The sequence below is a fragment of the Microtus ochrogaster genome, chromosome 4 (assembly GCF_000317375.1).
Source record: "Microtus ochrogaster isolate Prairie Vole_2 chromosome 4, MicOch1.0, whole genome shotgun sequence".
Lineage (NCBI taxonomy): Eukaryota > Metazoa > Chordata > Mammalia > Rodentia > Cricetidae > Microtus > Microtus ochrogaster.
Window position 1 is genome coordinate 73686750 of NC_022011.1, and position 5851 is coordinate 73692600.

The window sequence follows — 5851 nt, forward strand, 5'->3', positions numbered from 1 at the left end:
CCTCCCTCTCTCCCTGCCTCCCTCCCTCTCTGCCTCCCTCCCTCCCTCCCTCCTTCCCTCCCTGCCTCCCTTCCTCTCTCCTTCCCTGTTTTCTTTGTTCTGAAGGGTATTATGAGACATTTAAAGCACTCAAACATACACAAAATGCCTCAAATTACCCTCAGTTGTTTTTAGAGGTCCTGCTTTCTAACCACGCCTTCTGCCTTTGACGTATTCAAATGCTGCCAATCTCCTTGGAGTGAATGGCATCATTTTTCAGTTTTTCAATGTGCATTTGTCTGGCTTCTAGTGATACCACTTCATTTTCATATTATATGCATTCTCTGTTGACTGTCTTTGATACTTTTCTCTTAGATATTTTCCTTTTGCTATTAACGTAAAGAGTTGTTATATCATGCATCTTAAGTGGAATATAAAAATCCCTGAAGTTATTAGACTTAAGAAGCTGAAGATTAACAATTTCTGACACATTATCCATTTTCTGGTTGATACCTACTCTGTCCAATCTTAAATATGCACCTTTTTAGTATTTATAATTGTAGTGTTCTTACTAACTGAGATGTCCTTCAGTTGTAGAATAAACTGATTTAGTCCCATAAGGCAATAATCTATACCATGAAAAAGATTTAGATATATAAGAATCACAATGAATAAATATTTTAAAATATGGCATAAATTTTAAAACAGCAAATGCTTCCAAAAGTCAGTTAAAGTAAGATGCTCTAATCGGGGCATAGGTCATTTTCAAGTACTTGCTTACCAGGCCTGAGTCGCTGGGTTTTATATCCAACGTGGCAGAATAAATTAGCTAAAATGGCTACAATTCAGATAGACTTTCAAAACACATGGTATTTTGTATGTTATTTGCTTTATACTACATATAGACAGCTTAAACGTAAATTGTATATGGGAAACATCAACACTAATTTGAGAATCACTTTACTCCTGGGAGAGAAGAAAAGGGAAGAGATGGGGATTGAATACCTGTTCTATGCGCTCAACTCTTAGCATTTAAATAGGCAAAATACTGTATCATCACATGGCACCGTAATTATCTGTTATATTTTGTTTTCTATAGCGTCATACAATATCATAATTATTTGTTCTGTTTTGTAACCTTTCCTTGCATTTACACTTTATTATTTTAAAACTTAAAACACATATTTTTCACCATAAATTATGCCTATAGTCATTTTATGTAAATGATGGCTATGATTCAAATTACACAAATTAGCAGTTATATGGCAATCCAAATTTGAAGGTTCTCTGTGTTGGGTTCAAAACTTACCAGATAAGGGAGTTCTCCACTTCTACAAGCAATAAAGCCTAGAGGTCAAGCAAGATCAAGAGTTGCAGAAATTTTTAAAGCATAACTAAAGGATCCTACATCTGTGAGCCACTTGCCTTTATAACACTCCAACATGCACAATTGTTGAAGCATGGTACTTAGTACAAAATCACTGCGGCACTGGGAAATCTGGCTTTTTCCGTCACTATGCCCCTCACTGTAAAGTTTCAGCTACTCTACTCAGAACCACAATTTGTCACTTTTCTTCTGTCCTGTTGTATGTTGTCTTGGGCTGCCACAGGGACAGGCAAACACCATGAAAACCAACAAAAGCTTCAAATCAGGTTGTCCCCTGTTGTCTGGGGAGAACAGGCTGTTAAGTTGGACTCTGCCCCTGGTTTCTGCTCGATTGCTACATACTTAGGCAAATCACTATTATCTTTTCCCTCCAGTTACCCCATGATTTCAGAAAACATTCTGGTTCCCATTTTCCATTCAAATCCCTAACCTCAGAGGCGACCACTAAGCTACCGCCAAGCCGCTGTGCACTTTGGACGACTCTTAAACTCTATATAAGTAGAATCACACAATGCTTGCCATTTTGTGCTTAGCTTCTTTTTGTGACCCAGCATTTGTTAGATTTATTTGTGTTGTATGTGGTTTTTGCCCTGCAGTATCCCATTATGTGAACATATGCATTTTTTCTCTTCTCTACTATTATTGGACTTCAGGTTGTTTCCAGGTTTTGGCTATAAAGAAAACCATGGGGAATCGTGTTTTACATTCATTCCTTGTGTGTATGGGGGTTAGGGAAAGCGTGTGTCATGAAATACCTGTGGTGGTCAGAGGACAACTTGTCTCTCTTCTTCCACAAGGTGGTTTCTGGGAATGGTACCTAGGTCTTCAGCCTTGTTGGCAAGTACGTGCCTTTTCCTGTGGAACCATCTTGTTGTCATCCCATTTTATGGTTATTTAGTTCTCCATCTTGTGTGTATAGCTTTATCCAGTATCCTATTGAGAGTTAGTTAGATTATTTATTTATTCTTAGTTTTCATAAGGTAGATGCTTAAACATCTAACAAAAACCCCAATCATTTCCCTAAGTCCCACCTTATACAACCGTGAACACTACAGCTGTTCACACTTTGGCCACTATTTTTTTTCTCTTGAGGGTTTGGCATAAGTACAGAATGCAGTAATTCCGTTTTACTCACATTTTATGGAGAACTGACAGTAATTTTTATCAAAGGTTGATGTACTGGATATGAAATTAATGACAAAACTTTTTTGTTTTGCTTTGTGATCAGCAAATGACTTTAGCAGATTTCCTAATTGTGAACCACCCTCAGAATCTTGAAATAAGTCACAGCTGATCTTGGTGTATTGTTAATGCTTCCCACTTGCTGTTGAATTCCACTTAAAATCAGTATTCATTAGTGAAATAAATCCATGTAATTTTCTTTATTTTTCTCCTCTTTGTCAAGCTTTTTGTCAATGTTATACTTATATGCAATACTTATAGCTATAATATTTAAGATATTCTTTTTAAAAACTGACCCTAAAACAATTTGCACAGCTCATAAGTTCTTACTCATTGAAAATTTGAGAATCCTTGACTAGGAAAGTATTTGGACCTGGTGCCTTTCTTATGAGTAGTTTTTGTTTGTTAGTTTGTTTGTTTGCTGTGGTCTGGGGATCAAACCCCGTGCTCAAACATGGTGGCCAGGTACTCCACCACTGACCTATATCCCGACTCCATGGTATAGTTCATAGATTAAATGATACTTCTGTTTAATCTATAAAAATGGTATAATCTCGGGTTTTCATTTTAAATTATCTACTAGTGTAATTTCAAAAAAAATACATTATCTTAAATGTTTTACAATTTTCATCTAAATTTTCAAATACACTTGTTCATTGATTTTTTAGCACTCTCTTTTCATCTTAATTCTTATTGAAATAATTATTTCCCAACTCAATTAGTTTCACAGACCGCTTCCCCCTTTCCGTTTAGATAGGCTAGTCTTTTTCTATTTCTTTGTTTCTCGCTAGACAGTCAAAACCTTTTTAGTACTATTGTTTTTATTACATTATTTTATACTTGATTTATTTCCATTTAAATTTTCAACAATTGTAAATGCTCCTTTTATGTCAACGAATGAGTTCACTGTATTTATTGAGACAGCCATATAAGCATTCCTTCTATGTCTGTTAATGGGAGACACATCAAAGCTTCTGTGATGCATTGCAAGGCTGTCCAGGGTGGTTCACAGACTCCCTTTAAGCCACAATTGTCGGTGCTCTGCTGTTCCTCTCACACATTGCTGGGTTTTCATCTATGTTCCTTAGCCCCATGCTCTTTTCCTTTCAGGTAAAATCCTTCTGAGAGTGTTTATTTGAAAATTATCCTGGTATTATAAAATGAAATAGAAAGTATTCCTTCCTTTTTCCATGTTTTGAAGAATCAATTTTTTTAAATTTTTTTTTCTTTTTAAAAAATGTTTAGAAGATTTCACCTGTGAAGGCCTCGGGACCTGAAGATATTTTTTGAGAAAGTTTTAATGTGAGATATCTAATTTCCACAATGGAGAGATATTAAGGTTTTTCTATGTTTTATATGTTTATTTTTCTATTCATCTCATTGTCAGCTTTATTGGACACAAAGCTTGGTACAGTATATTTTCATTGTATGATCTGTAGAGATGTGCACTCTTGTTACAGAGAGTGGGGACATTTTTCCTCCTTTTTTGTAGTAGGAGGCTGCTAATTCATTTCACGGTTGCCAAGACCTAAAAAAAAAAAAAATCACACAGAATGGGGATTAATTCAAATGCTGCTTGGTCTATTAACTCAGGCTTCTTATTAACTAACTCTTGCACTTAAGTTAACCCATTCCCTATTATTTTGTATTTTACCATGAGGCTTGTGGTTTACTGGTAAGATTCCAGGGCATCTGTGTCTCCCTTGGTGGCTACATGGCATCTCCCCAACTCTGCCTTCTTTTTCCCAGCATTCAATTTAGTTTTCCTCTATAGCTCTATTCTGCCCTACCACAGGCCAAATAAGCTTCTTTATTAACCAATGATGATAAAACATATTCACAACATACAGAGGGGAATCCCACATCACCTGCCATTTTCCTGACTCTTAGAGCTCTGTACCTCCATCCTCACCAAGACTAACATGCTTCTCTGTTTCAGATTTAGGCTCCAGCCTGAGTTGGACCTCACTTGGCATCTTCCAAATCATGCCATCAGGAGCACAACCTACAACAATTATTCATCTAGGTTCTCTCAAGCCTCCCATTCTTCTCCCCTGAATGGTGACACTAAGAGGTCCTTTGTTACCTAAACTGTATTTAATTAATTTATTTTGTATTTAATTAATTGTGTGTGTGCATATGACGGCACTCACGTGGTGGTGACTACTGGGAGTCAGTTCTTATCTTCCATCATATGTCCTGAGGATCAATGTCAGGTCTCAGGCTTGGCACCAAGCACCTTCACCCATTGGGACATCTTATCAGGGCCTTCATCACTTTAAAGCACCCTCTTTATCTTCAGCTTCCTTGATGATGTCTTTGTATAAGATTCACACATGCTTCGTATTTTATGAAATTTTCAATTTCTTTATTTTGGCTTCATATATCTTTATGCATAAAATGTTTGTGTTAATATTTGGTTCAATTTTCTATTCAGTTGGATGACAATGGTGCACCAAGAATCTGGATTCCCAGAGACCACCAAGAGACCAGATCCGATGCAAAAGCAAAGAGTCTTTTTATTGCGTGTTCGAATTCAGGTCTTCTGTCCACCCAATGGAGCAGCAGTGTAGCAGAAGCAGAGATCCCAGCAGCACCAGGGCAGGGGCATTTATTAGGGGTAGAGCATGGGGTGGGGTAGGTGAGGGGAGTCAGGGGGTCTGCGAGGTGTATAGTAGCAGACTCAGGATTGGTGTACCTCGAGGCTGGGGGTATCTATCCTGAACCGATTGGTTAGATACAGCTACAGTATAGCTGCTACATCTATCTGATGGAGGTTGCTATGGTTACCACACCCTATCTTTACCTGTAAAGCCCCTCTGGAACCTGCTAGCCTAATTTCTGATTGGTTCTTCAACATATGGGGACATCTTGTGTTTTTTTCCAGTAACTAGGGCAAGGTCAGGGGCACATCCTGCCACCATGCTGAGTCAGGGGCTTACACCCTGCTGGGTCCTTTCTTCAACCTGCCATGGCTGCAGGACTGTCTTAAACAAGGGTCTGGGCAAGAGCGTGGGCCCTTACCATTCACTTTCAATTTGGTTCTTTTATGTCAGTGTGAAACTTATGTTTGGAATGGTGTCTGCCTTCTTCTGTTGGTTTTTTATCTGAAATACAGTCGACACTCATTTGTTCCGGACTCCCTATTTACAATACCCACCTTCTCTCCGAAATGTTTTTGTAGCCTCTAACGCGGTAACCACAGCACTTTAGTGACTATTTGCAGGCATGGTAGATTGGTGACACTTTCGAGTCATCAATACGATTTCCTAGCTGAGTTCAAAAAAAGGTAAAGCTGTGACC